The sequence below is a fragment of the Capra hircus genome, chromosome 2, assembly GCF_001704415.2.
Source record: "Capra hircus breed San Clemente chromosome 2, ASM170441v1, whole genome shotgun sequence".
Classification (NCBI taxonomy): Eukaryota; Metazoa; Chordata; class Mammalia; order Artiodactyla; family Bovidae; genus Capra; species Capra hircus.
Window position 1 is genome coordinate 135,858,431 of NC_030809.1, and position 24,788 is coordinate 135,883,218.

At 42.2% G+C, this 24,788-nt stretch overlaps 1 protein-coding gene across 1 annotated transcript in view; it reads left to right on the forward strand.

Annotated features, from left to right (window-relative positions):
- Positions 403-24,788, forward strand: part of OCA2 (OCA2 melanosomal transmembrane protein) — a 358,392-nt gene continuing 334,006 nt past the window's right edge. The window contains exon 1 of the mRNA XM_005675804.2: positions 403-529. The gene's annotated coding sequence lies outside the window, so the exon portion shown is untranslated. The remainder of the gene's footprint in view (positions 530-24,788) is intronic.

Sequence of the window (24,788 nt, forward strand, 5' to 3'; positions counted from 1 at the left end):
CTGGTCTCTGACCAGGAGCATCTTTTGTTCATTTCTTTTTTATTAAAAAATTTTTAATATTTTTAAATTTATTTTTTAAATCTAAGGATAATTGCTTTACAGAATTGCGTTGGTTTCTGCCAAACATCAACCTGAATCAGTCATAGGTATACATTATGTCCGCACCCTCTTGAACCTCCCTCTCACCTCCCACTCCATCCCACCCCTCTAGGTTTGTTACAGATCCTGGGTTTGAGTTCCCTGAGTCGTACAGCAAATTGTCAATGGCTATCTATTTTACATATTGTCTTCAATTTTTGACGGTCTGTTGCAGCTGCTAGGGTAAGGGAGCAGGGGCGGGAGCAGCGAGGGGGTGGAGTGGTTAGGGGAGGAGGGGATGCCCGTCGTGACGTCTGTGGGTGTGGCCAGGCCGGCAGGAGGACGGTGGAGCAGCTGGGCGCTCGCCTGCCTCCCAGGACTACCTCCATCGTCATTCAGCGTTCTCATCTTCAACTGCAAACTTGCTTCTGGAAGAAGATCAAGTCTTCAGGTTAGTTGGGAGAGAGGAGATGAAGAGCTAACCTGTTCTAGGGAGCAGGCGGGGTTTTAATAAGCCTGTGCTGAATTGTTGCTTTTAGGAACAAGGAAAATTCCTCTCAGGGAAAATGTGCAAAGTCTAAGACTGAATAGCTAGTATGAGCACTCGGGCTTGACACCACAACAAGTTATTTTCTGGATATAATGGCTCATTGGGAGGCAAGTTCCCAAGACAAAGGGCGTCCCCAGCCCGGGAGGGCCGTGGGGATACGGAGGAGGAGAATTTGGAACAGTTCAGGCAGCAAATGTTCTGCCTGAACTGAGGAATGGCATCTGCTCTCACCGCTGACTTAATCCACGTGAACACTAGTCAGGCGTTTTTGTGGAATGGAATGCGCCAGGGTGAAAACCTTAAATCCCTCAGAGCTGCTTCTCTGCACTCTGACCACACACAGTGGAGTAAATGAATTTAAGCTTGCCCACTTTTTCCAAAGAACGGATGTCAAGCACAAGCATCCCTGGGTTTGACAGGATAGGTATCTGGAGCTCCTACCACACTGACCTGGCTACCTGTGAAGCTACCCAAGGAAAATGTTTGAGCACTGATTTATGGAATGTGATAACTCTACAGCCTGCAGTGATTTTGAGGAAGAGCCAACAGGAGGCTGTGAGCAGGGTAGGCGGCTTCTATATCCTTGTGTTTACAAGGCAGTCCTTTGTAACCTAAATCATCTAGGAAATGCCATCCCTGAGGTGTGTGTGTAAGGGGTGAGCATGGGGTCTGCTGTCCAGGCCCCTGGGGCAAGGCCTGCCAGGGCTTGGGGGCCTGGGAGATTGAATACGTCTAGGGATACTTGTGCTGTGCTGTGCTTAGTCGTTCGGTGTGTCTGATTCCATGTGAACCCATGGACTGTAGCCGCCAGGCTCCTCTGTCCATGGGGATTCTCCAGGCAAGAATACTGGAGTGGTTTGCCATGCCCTCCTCCAGGGGATCTTCTCAAATCAGGGGTCGAACCCAGGTCTCCCAGATTGCAGGCAGATTCTTTACCATCTGAGCCATCAGGGAAGCCCTCTCACATAATTGCTATTAAGGATTAAATCTCAGGTTAGTTGGGAGAGAGGAGATGAGGAGCTAACCCGTTCTAGGGAGCAGGCGGGGTTTTAATAAGCCTGTGCTGAATTGTTGCTTTTAGGAACAAGGAAAATTCCTCTCAGAGAAAATGTGCAAAGTCTAAGACTGAATAGCTAGTATGAGCACTCGGGCTTGACACCACAATAAGTTATTTTCTGGATATAATGGCTCATTGGGAGGCAAGTTCCCAAGACAAAGGGCGTCCCCAGCCTGGGAGGGCTGTGGGGATATGGAGGAGGAGAATTTGGAACAGTTCAGGCAGCAAATGTTCTGCCTGAACTATGGGATGACATCTGCTCTCACGCTGACTTAACCCACGTAAACACTAGTCAGATGAGAGCTCTAGGTAAACTGTAACTCTGAGTTTAGTCGCTTTGTGATCCTATGGAATGTAGCCTGCCAGGCTCCTCTGTTCATGGGGATTCTCCAGGCAAGAATACTGGAGTGGTTGCCATGCCCTTCTCCAGGGGATCTTCTCAACTCAGGGATTGAACCCAGGTCTCTCACATTGCATGCAGATTCTTTACCATCTGAGCCAAACTGTAAAGGATTGCACAAAAACTACCTCTTATTGCAGATTTAGTTTACAAATGCTTGAGTGTCATTGTTCAAATCAGGTATAATGTGAGGGTGATTTAGGAATATAAAGATTTATGGCACTGATGAAAAGCAAATGCTGATACCATTCTTGTTCTTTGAGAAGCCACAACACCCTTGGGGTTAGTGAGATCTGAGATCATCAGGAATCATGGGGTAGGGGGAGACAGTAGCCGCTGCTAGAGATCTGGGTGCCTCGATGCCTGAGGAATGTTTTAAGCCTGAGTCTAGGGCATCATGTGCATGTTGGAAATATCGCCGTGATTAGATGGTGGGGAGCAGCTAGGAGGTTCTAGAAAGCCACTGCAGAGTCCTGCCAGCTGAGAGGTGACTGCAGTCAGGTCAGGGAGGCTCTGCTTAGGTGAGGGGTCTGCAGAGTCAGAGGGAGTCATCAGAGGTGCTCCTGGTTGTGTGTACCTGAATGGTCACAGGGCCCCAGGGGAAGGAACAGGTTTTGGGGCTTCTGCAGAGGTGTTTTGGAGAAGGCAATGGCACCCCACTCCAGTACTCTTGCCTGGAAAATCCCATGGACAGAGGAGCCTGGTAGGCTGCAGTCCATGGGGTCACTAGGAGTCGGACACGACTGAGCGACTTCACTTTCACTTTTCACTTTCATGCAGTGGAGAAGGAAATGGCAGCCCACTCCAGTGTTCTTGCCTGGAGAATCCCAGGGACCGGGGAGCCTGGTGGGCTGCCGTCTCTGGGGTCACACAGAGTCGGACACGACTGAAGCGACTTAGCAGCAGCAGCAGCAGCAGAGGTGTTTGGGCACCTTGGAGACACTGCGGTAGATAAGAAGGCAGCTGGAACACAGTGGTCTGGGCTGCGGAAGGGGACTGGTAAATCACATGTCCATGGGTGAGAACCTCACTTGCTGGTTAGATTTTAGAGTTTTGTGCTTTCAGTTGTGCTGTACTGCGAGATATGTGGAGGTACTTGCCTACTGTTCAGGGAACTGCTCGCTTGGGCAGGATGCCCCCATGCTGGGCACCTGAGACCCCAAGTACAAGAAGTTGCACTCGGCAAGGGGAGTAGCAGGACTCAACTGCAGCGCAAGTCTCTTTTCGGGGAGGGAGAGCTCTGTCTCCTACAACGGGGAGAGAGAGAGAGGCCTGAGCACAGAGTGGGACCTCCAAGTTCTTCTTCACCTGGGGCTTCCCAGGTGGCACTAGTGGTAAAGAACCTGCCTGCCAAGGCAGGAGACAAAAGAGACTTGCGTTTGATCCTTGGATCAGGAAGATCCTCTGGAGGTGGGCACGGCAACCCACTCCAGTATTCTCGCCTGGAGAAACCCGTGGACAGAGGAGCCTGGCAGGTCACAGTGCACGGGGTCGCAGAGTCTGACACCACTGGAGCAACTTGACACATGCATACCAAGTTCTTCTCAAGGCTCAGAGGAAGACAGCTCTTTTGTCTGAACTAAGAGTTGAGAATTATGTTTTATTCAGGGGGTTTTCTGAGGACTCACACCCCAGAAGACAGCCTTTCAGATTTCTCTGAGAGATTGCTTTGAAGAGGTAAGAGAGTAGCCAAGATATATAGGAATTTTTGCTGCAGAAACCAGGTAGTCGGAACATCAAAAGATAACTGTTAATTGAAAGGAACCAGATATCCCAAGGAATTTAGTGCTTTTCTCTTTTGGAGAAGATGCTAGGTCTGGGCCCACTGAAATCACTCCTTTGGTATGCACCTCAGCTCTCCGGGGCCTGCATCCCACCTGCTTCCTGCACCGGAACCTCTTCAGGGTGCAGTCGGCGGTGGCTGCAGGGGCTGTTGGCTTCATTGTCATAGCGTCCTTTGTTTACTGATACAGTAGGCAATATTCTTTGTCCCCACTTTAAAAAGAGAACAGAGGGCTTCCCTGGTGGGCCAGTGGTTAAGAATCCGCCTTGCAACTCAGGGGACACTGGTTTGGTCTCCTCTGGGAAGATCCCACGTGTCTCAGGGCAGCTCAGCTGCTGCGCCACAGCCACTGAGCCTGTGCTCTAGAGTCTATGCTCCGCAGCAGGAGAAGCCACCTCAATGAGAAGCCCTCACACCATGACTAGAGAACAGCCTTCGCTCGCTACAACTAGAGAAAACCCATGCACAGCCAGAAAGACCCAGTGCGGCCCAAAATAACTAAAGATAGAGAATTAAAAAGAGAGAACGTAAAAGGGGGCTTTTAACCCAGTTCATTCATTGCAGGAGCCATTTGAAGGGATTAAGGATCAGACTTGGCAGTCTTGGCCTGGCCTGGGTGGGATAAGGGAAAAGGCACCTGCACTGCCGTCACTGGGAAAGGCCTGTCTCTGCATACAGGCTCGGCCAATTCCTGGTGGCCTCTACAATCCAGAGTCGATGCCTGTACCTTCTCTGGGCTTCATCACCTAGAAAGACTGCACCAAATGCAGAAGACCCAGTCACACCCACAGGGATGCAGCTACCTGGACAGTTCTACCTCAAGAAGGAAGCTTTGGTCCTGAATGGTTTTGTGGAGAGGGACATTGTATAACTGGGTGTGTTCTCAGGACTTAAACATTGTCCACAGGAGGAAGGAACTGCCTGTGGAGTGATTTCTATTTAATAATAAAGTTTTCGTAGCAGCTAACGTGCTTTTAGTCTGTCGTATGTTTTCATTATTGCATTATGTCAAATGATGAAAGAACAAGGAGAAAAGTATTCTTAAAATTTACAAAGAAACTGTTTTCCACATGACGTGTATTGCTACTGCTGGTTTATGCACTACTGTAAAAGCACCAGGCTAGGAGAAGGCAATGGCAACCCACTCCAGTACTCTTGCCTGGAGAATCCCATGGACCATCTCAGGTAGGCTGCAGTCCATGGGGTCGTGAAGAGTTGGACATGACTGAGCGACTTCACTTTCACTTTTCACTTTCATGTATTGGAGAAGGAAATGGCAACCCACTCCAGTGTTCTTGCCTGGAGAATCCCAGGGACAGGGGAGCCTGGTGGGCTACCGTCTATGGGGTCACACAGAGTTGGACACGACTGAAGCGACTTAGCAGCAGGAGCAGCAGCATTGTATTAAGTCATTCACTTTATTCAATTGGCCTGTCTGTGCAGAAGAGGGGACCACATCCCAAAGACAACTATAACAGCACCACAATATGCACAGTGTACCAAGGAGGTGCTTGTTTAGGTGTAGTCTTGCTGGGCTACTCAGGGAAGGTTCCTAGGACTTGCCACTCTTCCACTTCCTGTTCCTATGTCTCTGCTGGCTCATTGGCACCAAACCTGGAATGCAAAGAAATTTTATCATGCCCAGAAAATCCTAGACAAATTCTGCTCTCAGGGCCATCACAGAAGGGCTGTGGGTGTCTGGCCCCAGCTGGAGCATAGAGAACACAGCTCTGTTAATCCCCTTTTCTTTTTTGTTTTTGATTCTTTTTTCCCCTCTATTTTTTAATTGGAGGGTAATTGCTTTACAATATTGTGTTGGCCTCTGCCATACATTAACATGGATCAGCCGCAGGTATGTATATGTCCCCTCCCTCCTTAAACCCTCTGCTATTTCCCACCCCATCCCACCCCTGTAGTTTGTCACAGAGCACTGGGTTGAGGTCCTTGTGTCACACAGCAAATTCCCACTTGCAATCTATTTTATATATGGTAAGTGGTGCTAGTGGTAAGGAATCTGCCTGCCAGTGCGGGAGATGTAAGAGACACAGGTTCCATCCCTGGGTCAGAAAGATCTCCTGGAGGAGGGCATGGCAACCCACTCCAGTTTCCTTGCCTGGGGAATCGTATGAGCAGAGGAGCCTGGCAGGCTACCGTCCATAGGGTCGCACAGAGTTGGACATGACCGAAGTAACTTAGCATGCAAAATATATGCTGTACTGCTCTTTGAATTTGTCCCTCCCTTTCCTCCCCCTACTGTGTCCACAAGTCTGTTCTCTATGTTTGCATCTCCGCTGTTCCCCTGCAGATAGGTTCATCAGTACCATTTTGTCTAGATTGCATATGAATGCATTAACATACAATATTTTTCTTCCTCTTTCTGACTTACTTCACTCTGTATAATAGACAAGGTTCATCCACCTCATTAGGACTGACTCAAATGCGTTCTTTTCTTTTCTGTAGCTGAGTAATATTCCATTTTATATATGTACCGCAGCTACTGTATCCATTAATCTGTCAAGGGACATCTAGGTTGCTTCTATTTCCTATCTATTGTAAAAAGTGCTGCAATGAACATTGGGGTACGGGTGTCTCTTTCAATTATGGCTTTCTCAAGGTAAATACCTAGTAGTGGCATTTGGGTCATATGATAGTTCTATTCCCAGTTTTTTTTTTTTTTTTTTTTGCTTTTTAAAGAATCTCTATACTGTTCTCCATAGTGGCTGTATCAATTTGCATTCCCACCAACAGTACAAGAGGGTTCCCTTTTCTTCACATTCTCTCCAGCATTTATTGTTTATAGGCTTTTTAATGATGGCCATTCTAACTGGTGTGAGGTGATACCTCTTTGTAGTTTTGGTTTGCATTTCTCAAATGATGAGTGATGTTGAGCATCATGTGTTTGTTGGCTATCTGTATGTCTTCTTTGGAGAAATGTCTGTTTGGGTCTTTCATCCATTTTTTGATTGGGTTGTTTGTTTTTCTGCTATTGAGCTGCATGAACTGTTTGTTTGCAGTTGTCTTCTCTGATTCTGAGGGTTGTCTTTTAACCTTGTTTAGTCTCTCATGCATTGGAGAAGGAAATGGCAACCCACTCCAGTGTTCTTGCCTGGAGAATCCCAGGGATGGTGGAGCCTGGTGGGCTGCCGTTTATGGGGTCGCACAGAGTCGGGCACGGCTGAAGTGACTTAGCAGCAGCAGTGTTTCTTTTGCTGTGCAAAATCTTTTAAGGTTAATTAAGTCCCATCTGTTTACTTTTGTTTTTATTTCCATTACTCTAGGAAGTGGGTCAAAGAGGATCTTGCTGTATGTCAAAGAGAATATCACCTATGTTTTTCTCTAAGAGCTTTATAGCTTCTGGCCTTACATTTAAATCTTTAATCCATTTTGAGTTTATTTTTGTGTGTGGTGTTGGAAAGTGTTCTAGCTTCGTTCTTTTACATATAGCTGTCCATTTTGTTCCAGCACCACTTATTGAAGAGGCTGTCTTTTCTCCATTGTATTTTCTTGCCTCCTCTGTCAAGATAAGGTGGCCATAGATGCGTGGGTTTATTGCTGGACTTTCTATCTTGTTCCATTGATCTATATTTCTGTTTTTGTGCCAATACCATACTGTCTTACTGACTGTAGTTTTGTAGTATAATCTGAAGTCAGGAAAGTTGATTCCTCCAACTCCTATCTTCTTTTTCAAGATTACTTTGGCTATTTGTGATCTTTTGTGTTTCCATACAAATTATGAAATTTTTTGTTCTAGTGCTGTGAAAAATAACATTGGTAGTTTGATTGTTGTTGTTCACTCATTCAGTCGTATCAGACTCATTGCAACCCCTTAGACTGCAGCACAGCAGGCTTCCCTGTCCTTCACAATCTCCCAGAGTTTGCTCAATTGCTCCATTGAATTGGGGATGCCATCCAAGCATCTCACTTTCTGTCATCCCTTTCTCTTACTGACCTCAATCTTTCCCAGCATCAGGGTCTTTTCCAGTGAGTCAGCTCTTCACATCAGGTGGCCAAAGTATTGGAGTTTTAGTTTCAGCCTCAGTCCTTCCGATGAATATTCAAGGTTGATTTCCTTTAGTATTGACTGGTTTGATTTCCTTGTAGTCCAAGGGACTCTCAAGAGTCTTCTCCAGTGCCACAGGTCAAAAGCATCAATCCTTTGGCTTTCAACCTTTTTTATGATCCAACTCTCACGTCCAAACAAAATGACTACCGGAAAAAAATAATAGCTTTGGCTACAAGGACTTTTGTTGGCAAAGTGATGTCTCTGCTTTTTAAAACGCTGTCTAGGTTTGTCATAGCTTTTCTTCCAAGGAGCAGGTGTCTTTTAATTTCATGGCTGCACTCACCATCTGCAGTGCTTTTGGAGCCCAAGAAAATAAAGTCTGTTACAGTTTCTATTTTTTCCCCCATCTATTTGCCATGATTTCCTAAAGGAAATCAGTCCTGAATATTCATTGGAAGGACTGTTGTTGAAGCTGAAACTCCAATACTTTGGCCACCTGATGCAAAGAGCTGACTCATTTGAAAAGACCCTAATGCTGGGAAAGTTTGAAGGCAGGAGGAGAAGGGGATGACAGAGGATGAGATGGTTAGATGTCATCGCTGACTCAATGGACATGAGTTCGAGTAAACTCTGGGAGTTGATGATGGACAGGGAGGCCTGGTGTGCTGCGGTCCATGGGGTTGCAGAGTCAGACATGACTGAGTGACTGAACTGAACTGAACTAATTTGCCATGAAGTGATGGGACTGGATGCCGTGATCTTAGTTGTTTGATGTTGAGTTTTAAGCCAGCTTCTTTGCTCTTCTCTTTCACCTTCATCAAGAGGCTCTTTAGTTCCTCTTTGCTTTCTACAATTTGGGTAGTATCATCTGCATATCTGAGATGATTGAATTTTTCCTGGAAATCTTGATTCCAGCTTGTGCTTCATTCGGCCTGGCATTTCACATGATGTACTCAGCATATAAACATAAGCAGGGTGACAGTATACTCCCTTGACATACTCCTTTCCCAATTTTGAAACAGTCTATTGTTCCATATCTGGTTCTAACTGTTGCTTCTTGACCTGCATACAGGTTTCTCAGGAGGCAGGTAGTTTGATAGGGATTGCATTGAATCCGTAGATTACTTTGGGTAGTGTAGCCACTCCAGTACTTTTGCCTGGAAAATCCCATGGATGGAGGAGCCTGGTGGGGTGCAGTCCATGGGGTCGCTAAGAGTTGGACACGACTGAGCGACTTCACTTTCACTTTTCACTTTCATGCATTGGAGAAGGAAATGGCAGCCCACTCCAGTGTTCTTGCCTGGAGAATCCCAGGGATGGGGGAGCCTGGTGGGCTGCCGTCTATGAGGTCGCAGAGTCGGACACAACTGAAGTGACTTAGCAGCAGCAGCAGTAACTTTTCCAATATTGATTCTTCCAATCCAAGAACATGGTATAGCTCTCCATCTGTTTGTGTCATCTTTGATTTCTTTCATCAGTGTCTTATAGTTTTCTGCATACAGGTCTTTTGCATCTTTAGGTAAGTTTATCCCTAGGTATTTTATTCTTTTTGTTGCAATGGCAAATGGGATTGTTTCCTTAACTTCTCTTTCTGATTTTTTCCAAATTATGTTGAATAACAGTGGTGAGAGTGGGCATCTCTTGTTTTGTCCCTCATCTTAGAGGAAATGCTTTCGGTTCTTCACCACTGAGAATAATGTTTTCTGTATATGGCATTTATTATGTTGAGGTAGTTTTCTTCCATGCCTACTTTCTGGAGAGTGTTTATCATAAATGGGTGTTTAATTTGTTGAAAACTTTTTCTGCATCTGTAGAGATGATCATACGGTTCATATCTTTCAGTTTGTTGATATGCTGTATCACAGTGATTGATTTTCATATATTGAATAATCCTTGCATCCCTGGGATAAATCCCACTTATTGATCCTCCTTTCTTAATGCCTTCATTGTTGAGCTTCCTCTCAGGCCTGGAACAGTGAACAACAGCTGCTGGACCAGGTCAGGAAAGACACAGGGGTAGAACCCGCTGCCCTCCCAGCAGGGCATGCCCAGTCATCTCACCCTGTGCACTGTCCCCTGGCTGCCCTTGTACCCAGTGTTGTCAACTGATGGGTCCCTCCCATCAGCCTCTGGGCACATCCCCTGGGCACTGAAACTAGGCTAGTGGGGAGGAGTCAGAGCCAGAGGGCAGAACAGATAGCACAGATGGATGTATTTAAGGCCAGGTGTGACTATGACATTCCACTGTGTCTGAAATGTCAGCCATGACCATCATTTTTTTTTTTTCCCCTAAATTGGTGGCAACTTGGTTATTTTGGTGTGGAAATCTGACTGACTGGAGGGTTCCTGCTCCAGATGGTCAGGGTGCCAGGGATGGCACCTCTCCTGCTGACTGCAGGTGTCTGTCCCAGCCCAAGCTTACCCTCATATTTTGACCAGGCCCTCTTCTGTGGAGTTCTCAGGGTGAGCACTAGACATCTTTCAGTAGATCAGTTGCATGGGGTTCAGTGGGATGAGACCAGACTGAGGCTTTGGGTTCAGTGGAAGTTCAGCCAGGGGCAGGGGTGCTGGAGAGTGTTCCCAGTGGACATGCTGTGGGCTGGGGTTCTCCAGTCACATGTGTGAGAAGTGCAAGCAGGAGGATTTGGGATATGTTTAGAGGAACAGGATGAGGAACATAAGAGAAGGCGAGGGACCTCTGGGTGAGCAGAGCCCTCAGTCACCCTGAGAAAGTGGGCCGAGCAAGAACAGAGTCACTGGGCAGTGATGAGCAGGGACGCAGAGGAGGCTGTGGTGGGAGCCTGAACTCAGGGTAGGTTGGAATGGGAGATAAACATCTTCAGAGTGGCCTGTGTCTAAAGCCCTGAGACTGAGGTCTAGGGAGGGAGGGCTCAAGACAAAGGCTGGGAAGAGGGGAAGGAGTCAGCAAAGGAGAATGAGAAGAAGAACCAGAGGGCCTGGGAATTGTGGGACCAGAAGGAAAGGTGCTTGCACTGTAGGATGCTGAGAACCCCAGAGAGGGACAGAGTTGAGAGTTTACCAATGACCTTGGCAAGGTTGTTTTTCATCAAACTGAGGGGATATAATCTTGGGTGAAGTGGGCTCAATAAAGGAGAAGTGAATATAGTTTTGAGAAGTTGTGCTATACAGAACAGGAGAGGAACTGGGCAGTGGCTGAATGACTCTGGGAAGACAGAGAGATTCAATTTTTTATTTTGAGGCAATTGTATATATACATGCAATTGAAAGAAATAATAGTGAGATGCCCTGAACCCTTTACAAAGTTTCCTCCAGTGGCAAACCTCATGCAAAACTATAGTACAACATGACTGCCAGGATGTCCAAGATACAGGGCATCCCATCACCAAAGGACCATCGTGTTGCCCTCTTACAACACTTACATTCCATCCACCCCACCCCACACTTAACCAGGGGGAAACAGCTAAGCTGTTCCCAATTTCTATAATTTTGTCATTTCAATGATGTTTCACACACAGAATCATATGATATGTAACCTTTTGTGAATAGCTTATCTCTGTGAAAGTGCGTTCATGCAAGTTGTTGCATGTTTCAATAGCTTGTGAGTATAAATGTTCCATGATAATATCATTTGTTTAACCACTCACATGCTTTTTCTTTCAGTTCTTTTTTCAACTTCATTAGAGTATAATTAACAAATAGACAAGTATTATATATATTTAAGGCAGAAAATGATGTTTTCTTTCCTTTTTTCCCTTTCCATTTCTTTCCCTTTTCCCCAGAAAATGTCATTTATTGTTATTAATAATGTTCTTCTTTCTTTTATTTATTATAATTGACTTATACTACATTTAGTCCAGATGTAAAACATAGTGATTCAATATTTTGGTAGATGATACTGATATAAAGTTATTCTAAAATATTGGCTATATCCCCTGTGCTGTAAATTATATACTTGTATTATAGTTATATTTTTTAAATTACAAAATTTATGATTTTACACATTTACAGGAGACTTGGAAAACACATGACAAACTTACATATAGTTCTATTATATATTAAAATTATTTTTAAAGTAGATAAGATTTTTAGTTTGAGTTTCAATGTCAAACATTCAGAGTTAATAGAATGATTATACAGAGAAGCAGAAGGATATGGTAGACCTGAAAAACACGATGAGCCAATTCAACATAATTAAGATTTATACAGTTTTCACACAACAATAGGATACAAATTCTACCCAAGTTCCCATAGACTATTAACTAGGAGACACTGGAATAGATCCAGGGACATAAAACAAGGTGGAAGAATTTCATGGTCTAAAAGTATTGAAGTCATACAGAGTCTGTTCTCTTTTAATTGTGGAATTATGTTAGAAATCAATGTCAAACTATATTTGAAAATAGCTCACATATTTTGAAGTACAATGTGACATTTACCAAGAGAGATCTTTGACTTAGCCATTAAAAGCCTCAATAAGGTTAGAAGGCTGAAAAATCACAGAGAGTGGTTGCAGAGAAGAAAGTTTTATTTAAATGAGAAATTAATATACAAGATAACTTTAAAAAACTACATATTTGGAAATTAAATGCTCACCTTTAAGTGATGGTTATATCTAAGAAGCCGTAACAAGAAAAATTAGAAAATACTTGTGATAGAATAAACATGAAGAGAATTTACCAGAATTTGTTGCATGCAGCTTAAGCTGCTCAGTGCAGTTAAATAAGGTGTGAAAATAAATATTAGACACTAGCACAAACTTGTGAGAAATTTGAATGAAATCTGTACTTTAGTTAATAATACTGTATCACATGTTAATTTCTTATTGTTTTTCTTTTTAATAACATAGTATATCTTTATATTCTCAGAATTGAATTAGGATTTTCAAGACTCATTCAAAAATTTTTTTTAATCACTAAAATAATCTTTCTAGACTTTAGCAGTAACACTAGATGTCAGAATAAATGGAACTATATCAAAGTTTTGACTGAATGTAAATTAGAAACATAGCTTTCTAGTCAAACAAGTAGAACTAAAATGTCATAAATTTGTTTGGCTAGGCAAAAATTCATAAGTTTTTCAGAATATATATTTGGTATTATATTTACTATTTATACACGACTTCCCTGGTGGCTCAGGGGTAAAAAGCCTTCCTGCAATGCAGGAATCTCAGGAGAAGTGGGTTTGATTCCTGGGTCAGAAAGATCCCCTGGAGGAGAAAATGGCAATCCACTCTACTATTCTTGCCTGGAGAATTCCGTGGACAGGGGAGCCTGATGGGCCACAGTCCATGGCGTCGCAAAGAGTCGGACATGACTGAGCAACTTTCACTTACTATTTATATATGTATACATAAAACTTTTTCTGCTATATTGATAAAGGCTTGAAAAGAACAGCAAAAGAGACATCCTGTGGCTGGGTAATTATTAGCTCCCAACCTAAAGAAAAACCAGTTCTACGGCAAGATGCATTGTTGCACAGGACTTAAGGAAAGCATGAGTGAGAATGTTCAGTTCAGTTCAGTTCAGTCACTCATTTGTGTCCTACTCTTTGTAACCCCATGAACCACAGCATGCCAGGCCTCCCTGTCCATGACCAACTCCCAAAGTCCACCCAAACCCATATCCATTGAGTCAGTGATGCCATCCACCCATCTCATCCTCTGTCGTCCCCTTCTCCTTCTGCCCTCAATCTTTCCCTGCATCAGGGTCTTTTCCAATGAGTTAGCTTTTCGCATCAGGTGGCCAAAGTATTGGAGTTTTAGCTTCAACATCAGTTCTTCCAATGAACACCCAGGACTGATTTCCTTTAGGATGGACTGGTTGGATCTCCTTGCAGTCCAAGGGACCCTCAAGAGTCTTTTAAAACACCACAGTTCAAAAGCATCAATTCTTCAGCATTCAGCTTTCTTCACAGTCCAACTTTCACATCCATACACGACCACTGGAAAAACCATAGCCTTGACTAGATGGACCTTTGTTGGCAAAGTAATGTCTCTGCTTTTGAATATGCTGTCTAGGTTGGTCATAACTTTCCTTCCAAGAAGTAAGTGTCTTTTAATTTCTTGGCTGCAATCACCATCTGCAGTGATTTTGGAGCCCAAAAGAATAAAGTCAGCCACTGTTTCCACTGTTTCCCCATCTATTTGCTGTGAAGTGATGGGACCAGATGCCATGATCTTCTTTTTCTGAATGTTGAGCTTTAAGCCAACGTTTTCACTCTCCTCTTTCACTTTCATCAAAAGGCTCTTTAGTTCTTCACTTTCTGCCATAAGGGTGGTGTCATCTGCATATCTGAGGTTATTGATATTTCTCCCAGCAATCTTGATTCCAGCTTCTGCTTCCTCCAGCCCAGCATTTCTCATGATGTGCTCTGCATATAAGTTAAATAAGCAGGGTGAAAATATACAGCCTTGACATACTCCTTTTCCTATTTGGAACCAGTCTGTTGTTCCATGTCCAGTTCTAACTGTTGCTTCCTGACCTGCATACAGGTTTCTCAAGAGGCAGGTCAGGTGGTCTGCTATTTCCATCTCTTTCAGAATTTTCCACAGTTTATTGTGATCCACACAAAGGCTTTGGCATAGTTAATAAAACAGAAATAGATGTTTTTCTGGAACTCTCTTGCCTTTTCCATGATCCAGCGGATGTTGGCAATTTGATCTCTGGTTCCTCTGCCTTTTCAAAAACCAGCTTGAACATCTGGAAGTTCACAGTTCACGTATTGCTGAAACCTGGCTTAGAGAATTTTGAGCATGACTTTACTAGCGTGTGAGATGAGTGCAATTGTGCAGTAGTTTGAGCATTCTTTGGCATTACCTTTCTTTGGGATTTGAATGAATACTGACCTTTTCCAGTCCTGTTGCCACTGCTGAGTTTTCCAAATGTGCTGGCATATTGAGTGCAGCACTTTCACAGCATCATCTTTCAGGATTTGAAATAGCTCCACTGGAATTCCATCACCTCCACTAGCTTTGTTTGTAGTGATGCTTCCTAAGGCCCACTTGACCTCACATTCCAGGATGTCTGGCTCTAGGTGAGTGATCACACCATCGTGATTATCTGGGTCATGAAGATCTTTTTTTGTACAGTTCTTCTGTGTATTCTTGCCACCTCTTAATATCTTCTATTTCTGTTAGGTCTATACCATTTCTGTCCTTTATTGAGCCTGTCTTTGCATCAAATGTTCCCTTGGTATCGCTGATATTCTTGAAGAGATCTCTAGTCTTTCCCATTCTATTGTTTTCCTCCCATTTCTTTGCATTGATCTCTGAGGAAGGCTTTCATATCTCTCCTTGCTAGTCTTTGTAACTCTGCATTCAAATAGGTATATCTTTCCTTGTCAGCAAATTTGCTTCTCACTTACCTTCTATTCACAGCTATTTGTAAGGCCTCTTCAGAAAGCCATTTTGCTTTTTTGCATTTCTTTTTCTTGGGCATGGTCTTGATTCTTGTCTCCTGTACAGTGTCACAAACCTCCATACTTAGTTCATCAGGCACTCTGTCTGTCAGATCTAGTCCCTTAAATCTGTTTCTCACTTCCACTGTATAATCATAAGGGATTTGATTTAGGTCTTACCTGAATGGTGTAGTGGTTTTCTCCACTTTCTTCTATTTCAGTCTGAATTTGGTAATAAGAAGTTCATGATAGGAGCCACAGTCAGCTCCTGGTCTTGTTTTTGCTGACTGTATAGAGCTTCTCCATCTTTGGCTGCAAAGAATATAATCAATCAGTCTGATTTTGGTGTTGACCATCTGGTGATGTCCATGTGTAGAGTCTTCTCTTGTGTTGTTGGAAGAGGGTGTTTGCTATGACCAGTGCATTCTCTTGGCAGAACTCTATTAATCTTTGCCCTGCTTCATTCTGTACTTCAATGCCAATTTTGCCTGTTACTCCAGGTGTTTTTTGACTTCCTACTTTTGTATTCCAGTCCCCTATAATGAAAAGAACATCTGTTTTGGGTGTTAGTTCTATAAGATCTTGTAGGTCTTCATAGAACTGTTCTACTTCAGCTTCTCTAGCATTACTGGACGGGGCATAGACTTGAATTACCATGATACTGAATGGTTTGCCTTGGAAATGAACAGAGATCATTCTCTCATTTTTGAGATTGCATTCAAATACTACATTTTGGACTCTTCTGTTGACCATGCTGGCTACTCCATTTCTTCTGAGGGATTCCTGCCCACAGTAGTAGATGTAATGGTAATCTGAATTAAATTTACCCATTCCAGTCCATCTTAGTTCTTTGATTCATAGAATGTCAATGTTCACTCTTGCCATCTCCTGCTTGACCACTTCCAATTTGCCTTGATTGATGGAACTAACATTCCAGATTCCTATGCAATATTGCCCTTTACAGCATCAGACCTTGCTTCCATCCACAACTGGGTATTGTTTTTGCTTTGGCTGCATCCTTTCATTCTTTCTGGAGTTATTTCTCCACTGATCTCCACTAGCATATTGGGCACCTGCTGACCTGGGGAGTTCCTCTTTCAGTATCCTATCATTTTGCCTTTTCATACTGTTCATGGGGTTCTCAAGGCAGGAATACTGAAGTGGTTTGCCATTCCCTTCTCCAGTGGACCACATTCTATCAGATCTCTCCACCATGACCCTTCCATCTTGGGTGGGCCCCACAGGGCACGGCTTAGTTTCATTGAGTTAGAAAAGGCTGTGGTCCTAGTGTGATTAGATTGACTAGTTTTCTGTGATTATGGTTTCAGTGTGTCTGCCCTCTGATGCCCTCTTGCAACACCTACCGTCTGACTTGGGTTTCTCTTACCTTGGACGTGGGGTATCTCTTCATGGCTGCTCCAGCAAAGTGCAGCTGCTGCTCCTGACCTTGGACGTGGGGTGGCTCCTCTCAGCCATGCTTCTGCGCTGTCCGTTGCAGCTGCCATGCTTCTGCGGAGAAGGAGAATATTTACCTTCTGTTTAAATGGCCCTGGACTCCCTACCTAAATTAACTCTCTCACTTCCAACATTCTTCTGTTGATGATTATTCAACAGCTAGTTTCAATTTTGATGTTCTTGCAGGAGTAGATGAGCACATGCCCTTTATTTTGCCATCTTGATTTGATCCTTAGTTATTTTATAACTTGCAGTTTATACCTCTTATCCCTCTTCCTCATCTTGCTCCTCCCCCCGTACCTCTCCTTACTGATAACCACAAGTTTGCTCTTTGTATCTGTGAGTCTGTTTCTATTTTGTTATATCATTTGCTGTAATTTTTAGATTCTACATAAAAGTAAAATCTTACAGTGTTTGTCTTTCTCTGTCTAACTTATTTTACTAAGCATAATACCTTTCAGGTCATCATCCATGTTGTTGTAAGTGGCAATATTTCATTCTTTTTTTTAAAGGCTGAGTAATATTCCATTACATATATGTACATATATGAAATATATATATTGTTATGTATAATGTTATATATATTATATACAGACATATATATGTGTGTGTATATTATATATATGTATATATGCTGGAGAGGGTGTGAAGAGAAGGAAACCCTCATACACTGTTGATGGGAATTGATACAGCCACTATGGGAACCATATAGAAGTTCCTTAAAAACCTAAAAATTCTATATGAGCCTGCAATCCTGTTCCTGGGCATATATCCAGACAAAAACATGATCCAGTAGGATACACTCACCCTGATGTTCATTGCAACACTGTTTACAATAGCCAGGATAGGGAAGCAACCTAAATGTCCATTGATGGAGGAATGGATAAAGAATATGTAGTACATATATATATGATGGAATATTCCCCAGTCATTAAAAAGGATGAAATAAGGCCATTTCCAGCAACATGGATGGACCTAGAGATTGTCACACTGAGTGAAGTAGGACAGCAGAGAAATAGAAACATTGTATGACATCCCTTATATGCAGAATCTAAAATAACATGAAAGAAATGAACTTATTTACAAAATAGAAACATACTTAGAGAAAGAATTTATGGTTGCCAAGGGAAAGGGATAGTTAGGGAGTTTGAAATGGACAGGTACACACTGCTATATTTAAAATGGATAACCAACAAGGACCTATTGTATAGAATGGAAGCTCTGCTCAGTGTTACGTGGCAGCTGGATGGGAGGGGAGTTTGGGAGAGAATGGATACATGTATATGTATAGCTGAGTCCCTTTGCTGTCTATCTGAAACCATCAGAACATTGTTAATTAGCTATACTCCTATATAAAAGAAAAAGTTTAATAAAAGTCTTGGATTAGCAAAAAATAAATCAGATTTTTTGTTTTGATGTTGAGTTGTATGAGTTCTGTATGTGTTTTGGATATTAACCTTTTACCAGATGTATCATTTGCAAATATCTTTTTCCATTCAGTAGCTTTCCTTTTTGTTGATAGATTTCTTCACTGTGCAAAAATGTTTTAGTTTGACATAGTCCCATTTGTTGATTTTGCTTTTGTTTCCTTTCCCTGAAGAGGCAAATTAAAAAAAAAATGCTAAAACTGATGGCAAGCAGCCTACTGCCAATGTATTTTTTTAAAAGAAGTTTTATGATATCAGGTCTTAAGTTTGGTTATTAATCCATGTTGAGTTTATTTCTGTGTATGGTGTGAGAAAATGTTCTAAGTTAATTTTTTACATGTAATTGTCCAGTTTTCCTAGCACCAATTATTGAAGAGATTGTCTTTTCTTCATTATATATTCTTGTCTTCTTTCTCATAGATTATTTGGCCATAAGTGCATGTTTTTTTTTCTGACCTCTCTGTTCTGTCCCATTGATCTCTGTGTCTGTTTTTTTTTTTTTTTTTGGCCAGAACCATACTGTTTTGATTACTGTAGCTGTGTAGTATAGGCTGATGTCAGGGAGCCTGATACTTCCAGCTTTGTTCATTTCTCTCCAAATTGCTTTTGCTATTCAGGGACTTTTATGGTTTCATACACATTTTGTTATAAGATTATTTTTTATAATTTTGTGAGAAATGTATGTTTTGATAGGGATTGCCTTAAATCTATAGATTGCTAGGGATTGTGTTAAATCTATGGATTGCTTTGGGTAGTATGGACATGTTAACAGTATTAATTCTTTCAATCCATGAAGATGGGTTATATTTCCATTTATTTGTATCATCTTCAGTTACTTTTATCAGTGTTTCATAGTTTTCAGTATATAAGTCTTATTATCTTGGTTAAGTTTATTCCTAGGTATCTTATTCTTTTTGATCAGATTTTAAGTGGTTTTATTTTCTTGATTTCTTTTTCTAATAAAATAATAAATATATCATGCTCAGTTCTGTCTAACTCTTTGCAAACTCATGGACTATACTGTAGGGTAAGGGAGTTAGAGGAGGCGAGGTTCGGAAAAAGAACAAGACCGGGGCTTTACAGGAACAGATCACCTTTAATGAGGCCAGAAGGGGCAGCAGTCAGGTTAGTGAGCTGCTGCACTAACCCAAGAAAAGAGTAAGTATATATAGGCATATATGTGGAAATCTACTGTCTTAAGGGAGCCTGTTATTCTCTAAGATTGTTCGGGTTATCTCTTAAATGGCTGGGGCAAGGAATTCTGGAGATTGGCCAGAGGGTGGGACTGGCTGGGAGCTGGGCACAATCAAGCTTAATGTCCATTTTTTTCTTCCAGTGAGAGAGTACTTTGTTTTGCATAGAATGATGGGGAGGACCCAGAGAGGAGTTTAACTCCAGGCTATTTTGAGCCATGTAACTTTCCTTCATATACAGTCCATGGAATTCTCCAAGCCAGAATACTAGAGTGGGTAGCCTTTCCCTTCTCCAGGGAATCTTCCCAACCCAGAGATTGAACCCAGGTCTCCTACATTGCAGGCAAATTATTTACCAGCTGAGCTACCAGGGAAGCCCTTAGCTCATTATGTTTCCCATTTTCCTTCCTGTATTTGATTTCTAGTTTCATGCCATTGTATTCTGGAAAAAATGCTTGATATAATTTCTGTCCTCTTAAATTTGTTGAAACTTGTTTGTGGCCTACCATGTGATCTATTGAGAGTCCCTTGGACTGCAAGGAGATCCAATCAGTCCATTGTAAAGGAGATCAGTCCTGGGTGTTCTTTGGAAGGACTGATGCTAAAGCTGAAACTCCAATACTTTGGCCACCTCATGTAAAGAGTTGACTCATTGGAAAAGACTCTGATGCTGGGAGGGATTGGCGGGCAGGAGGAGAAGGGGACGACCAAGGGTGTGATGGCTGGATGGCATCCCTGACTCGATGGACATGAGTTTGGGTGAACTCCAGGAGTTGGTGATGGACAGGCACGCCTGGCGTGCTGCAGTTCATGGGGTCACAAAGAGTCGGACACGACTGAGCAACTGAAATGAACTGAACTGAACTGAACTGATGTGATCTATCCTGGAGAATATTCCATGTTCTCTTGAAAAGAATGTGCATTCTGCTATTTTTGAATGGACTGTCTTGTAGATATCTACTAAATCTTCTGGTCTAATGTATAATTTAGGACCACAATTGATTTTCTGTCTGAGTGATTTGTCCATTGATGTGGTCTGCATGATTTGTCCATTGATGTGGATGAGGTGTTAAAGTTTTCTACTAGTTTTGTATTATTATCAGTTTCTCCGTTTACATTTGTTAATATTTACTTTATGTATTTAGGTGCTCCTATATTAGGTGGCGGGAGAAGGCAATGGCACCCCACTCCAGTACTCTTGCCTGGAAAATCCCATGGATGGAGGAGCCTGGTAGGCTGCAGTCCATGGGGTCGCTAAGAGTCAGACATGACTGAGCAACTTCACTTTTTCTTTTCACCTTCATGAATTGGAGAAGGAAATGGCAACCCACTCCAGTGTTCTTGCCTGGAGAATCCCAAGGATGGTGGAGCCTGGTGGGCTGCTGTCTATGGGGTCGCACAGAGTCGGACATGACTGAAGTGACTTAGCAGCAGCAGCAGCAGCATATTAGGTGGCATGTATGTTAAAGAACATTATATCCTCTTTTTGTATTGATCCCTTTATCATTATATAGTGCCCTTTTCGTCTTTTGTTATAGACTTTTTCTGATATGGGTATTGTTATCCCAGCTTTCTTGTCATTTCCATTTTCATGGAATATCTTTTTCCATTATCTCACTTTCAGTCTGTCTGTGTCTTTAGCTATAAAGTGAGTCTCTTTTAGACAGCATGTAGATGGGTCTTTAAAAAATCTAATCAACCCCCCTATATCTTTGGATTGGAGGATTTAGTCCATGGACATTTAAAATTATTAGTATTACTTTTATACTTATTGCCATTTTGTTACTTGTTTTCTGGTTGTTTTCATAGTTCTTCCCCATTCTTTTCTTCTTGTTTCTTCCTTGGTGGTTTTTTTCTTTAGTGGCATGTTTGTGTTCTTTACTCGCTAGTTTTTGTATATCTGTTGTAGGGTTTTGATTTGTGGTTACCATGAAGTTTATACATGTTTACCTATAACTATATCTTTGTTGTTGTTGTTATTGTTCAGTCACTAAGTCATGTCTGACTTTTTGTGACCCCATGGACTGTACCCTGCCAGGTTTCTCTGTTCATGCGGTCCAACAGGCAAGAATACTGGAATGAGTTGTCATTTCCTTCTCCAGGGGATCTTCTTGGACCAGGGATTGAACCTGTGTCTCCTGCATTGGCAGGCAGATCTTTTTTTTTTTTTTTTTCTTTTTGGCAGGCAGATTCTTTAACCACTGAGCCATCAGGCAAGCCCATATTTGTTTTGAACTGATAATCTTTGCTTGATAATCTACTTGTTTTAAATTGACAATCATTTAAGCTAAAATACATTCTAGAAGATCTACTTATTTTTACCCCTCTTCCCCATGTTTTATGTTTTTGATGTCATATTTTACATCATCAGGTCTATCCCTCAACTGCTTTTTTTGTAGTTATACTTGATTTTATATTTTTTTTGTCTTTTAATTTTCATACTAGCTTATTTAAGTTGTTGAATCACAGCCTTTATTATAGATTTGCTTTTACTAGTGGGACTTTTCGTTTCCTATAAATTCTTACTTCTTATTGTAGCCCTTTTTGTCCTCTTAGAGAAGACCCTTTAGCAATTCATTTAGGGTTGGTTTAGAGTCTGACATGACTGAGCGACTTCACTTGGAGGAGGAAATGGCAACCCACTCCAATATTCTTGCCTGGAGAATCCCAGGGAAAGAGGAGCCTGGTGGGCTGCTGTCTCTGGGGTCGCACAGAGTCGGACACGACCGAAGTGACTTAGCAGCAACAGCAGCAGTGTTTATGATCTCTTTTAGTTTTTGTTTGTCTGAAAAGCCTTTCTCTCTCTTTCAATTCTGAGTGATAACTTTGGTAGGTATCAAACCTAATATAACTTTTTCCCTTTCAGCACTTTAAATATGTCACTTCTTTCTGGCTTGCAAAGTTTCTGCAGAAACATCAGTTGATAGCCTTATGGGGGTTCTCTTGTATGTTACTATTTGTTTTTCTCTTGCTGCCTTTTAAATTCCCTATTCATCTTTTTTCATTTTAATTATGATATGTTTTGGTGTGTACCTCTTTGGGCCCATCTTGTTTTGTGCTTTCTGTACTTGGATATCTGTTTCCTTCCTTAGGTCTGGGAAGTTTTCATCCATGGTTTCATCAAATACATTTTCTATCCCTTTCTTTCTGTTTCTTCTGTGACCCCAATAAAGTAAATGTTCATATAATTTGTGCTATAAACTATCTTTATATAAAAAAATTCCTTTAAAAAATGTTCTTATTGGGTAAGTTCTACTATTCTGCCTTCCAGATTGCCTATGTGTTCTTTTGTATCACCCAGGCTGCTGTTAATACTTTCTAGTGTATTTTTTCATTTCAGTTATTGATTTCTGAGTAGTTCTTTTTTATATTTTCTAATTATTTGTTGAAGCTATCATTGTGTTCATCTATTTTTCTCCCCCAGTTCAGTTAGCATTTTTATTACTATTGCTTTGAACTCTTTATCATATAAATTAATTATCTGTTTCATTAGGGCTTTTCCTGGGGTTTTGTCATATTCTTTTGCTTGACACATATCTCTTTGTTCTCACATTTTGTTTAGCTTTATCTGCTGTCTCTGTGAACCTGAGTGAAACAGCCACCTATACCGATCTTGAAGGGGGCTCCTTGTGTGGGAGCGTCCCTACATAGCCTGCATGTGTTCAGTGGCTTTGGTAGGAGAACTAGTTCTGAAGCACAGACTACATCTTCCCCTGGAGTGTACTGTTATCAACTACCTTGGTTGGGATTAAGGCTGGAGTTGGAAAGGCTAGAGCCAGAACTGGGTACCATCTGGGCTTCACCTAGGCTCAATGGCAGTTGTTGCCCTTTTGAGGATGAGGTTGGGACCTGAGGGGCTGGAGCAGAGCTCTGAGGGAGGTGTACTTCTCCCTGGTGTGATGACATTCTCTGCCTTTTTTGGGGGGAGGGATAGGGCCAGAAGGCTGGGGCAGCATCACTGAGATATCTCTTCTCCTTTTCTGGTATCATTAGTCTTTGCCCTGGCTAAGACCTTTGTGTCTTCATTGGCTCTACTCCTTTCAGGTATGTGCACTCTTATTGGCTATGGCAACCTCTGCATTAGCAGAAGCAATGTTGGAGTAGGAGGGACTGGTGCAGGTGCCTGGTGTGGGCTGAGGGGCATGTTGTGGCACTCCTGGCATGCCAGCAAGAGCCTTGGTAAATTTTCAATTTTCTGCCTCTGTGCTGGGACTCAGAGTAAGGAAGTGCATGTACTTTTCAAGTGTAGAGTCTTGATTTCCTACAACCTTCTGGTAAGCCCCACTAGTTTTCAAATCAGCTAAGTGGGATCATCCTCCTAGTGTCAGACCCCAAGGTTATATGGCTTGAACCTATCATTGCCTAGCCAAGATCCCTTTAACCTTGCATATTCCCCTCTACATCTGAGTCCCCTGCTAAACACATGGGTCCCTACTATATTGCTTCTCCCCTCCCACAAGACTCTGTGTGCTTCTTTCTTTAGATCCTAAGTTGTAGACGAGCTAGTCTTTAGGTCATCCTCAGCAAGAGTTGCTCTATGCGAAGTTGTAGTTTTGATGTGTTCATGGGGAGAAGTGAGCTCAGGGTCTTCCTACTCCACCATCTTGATCCTGCTTCCTAATCATTTAGACTTTGAAAAGTGTTGATAGACATCAGGATTGTTTCCAGTTTTGGCTTATATGGATAGAGCCCGCTATGAACATTTGTGTATAGGTTTTTGTGTGAAAGTAAATTTCATCAATATAGGATAAACTGTCCAGGAGTGTAAATTCTGGGGCATGTGATACTTCTTTCTTAAGAAGCTATCAAATGTCTTTCCAGGCTGTCTATGCCATGTTGCATTCCCACCAGCAGTGGGAGTCCAGCCTCTGCTTGCTCACCAGCATTTGGTGTTTTCTTTACTTTTAAATTTCACAAATTTTCATAGGTGTGCAGTGACATGTCATTGTAATTTTAATTTGCATTTTCCTAACAGATAATGATGTTGAACGTCTTCTCATGTGCTTGTTTGCCATCTCTATATCCCCTTCAGTGAAAAGACTTCTCATATTTTTGCCCATTTTCTTTTTTTGCCACTTTATTTATTTATTTTTTTAATTGAAGGATAATTGCTTTACCAAATTTTGTGGTTTTCTGTCATATATCAACAAGAATCAGCCATAGGTACACCCATGTCCTGTCCATTCTGAACCTCCTTCCCATCTCCCTCCCCATCCATCCTTCTAGATTGTCAAAGTGCCCCTGTTTGAGTTCCCTGAGCCATATAACAAATTCCCATTGGCCATCTATTTCACATGTGACATTGTAAATTTCCATGTTATTCTCTGGGTGCATCTCACTCTCTTCTTCTTCCCCTCCTGCCATGTCCATAAGTCTGTTCTCTATGTCTATTTCTACACTGCTGCCCTGCAAATAAATTCATCAGTATCCTCTTTCAAGATTCCATATATCTGCATCAGTATATG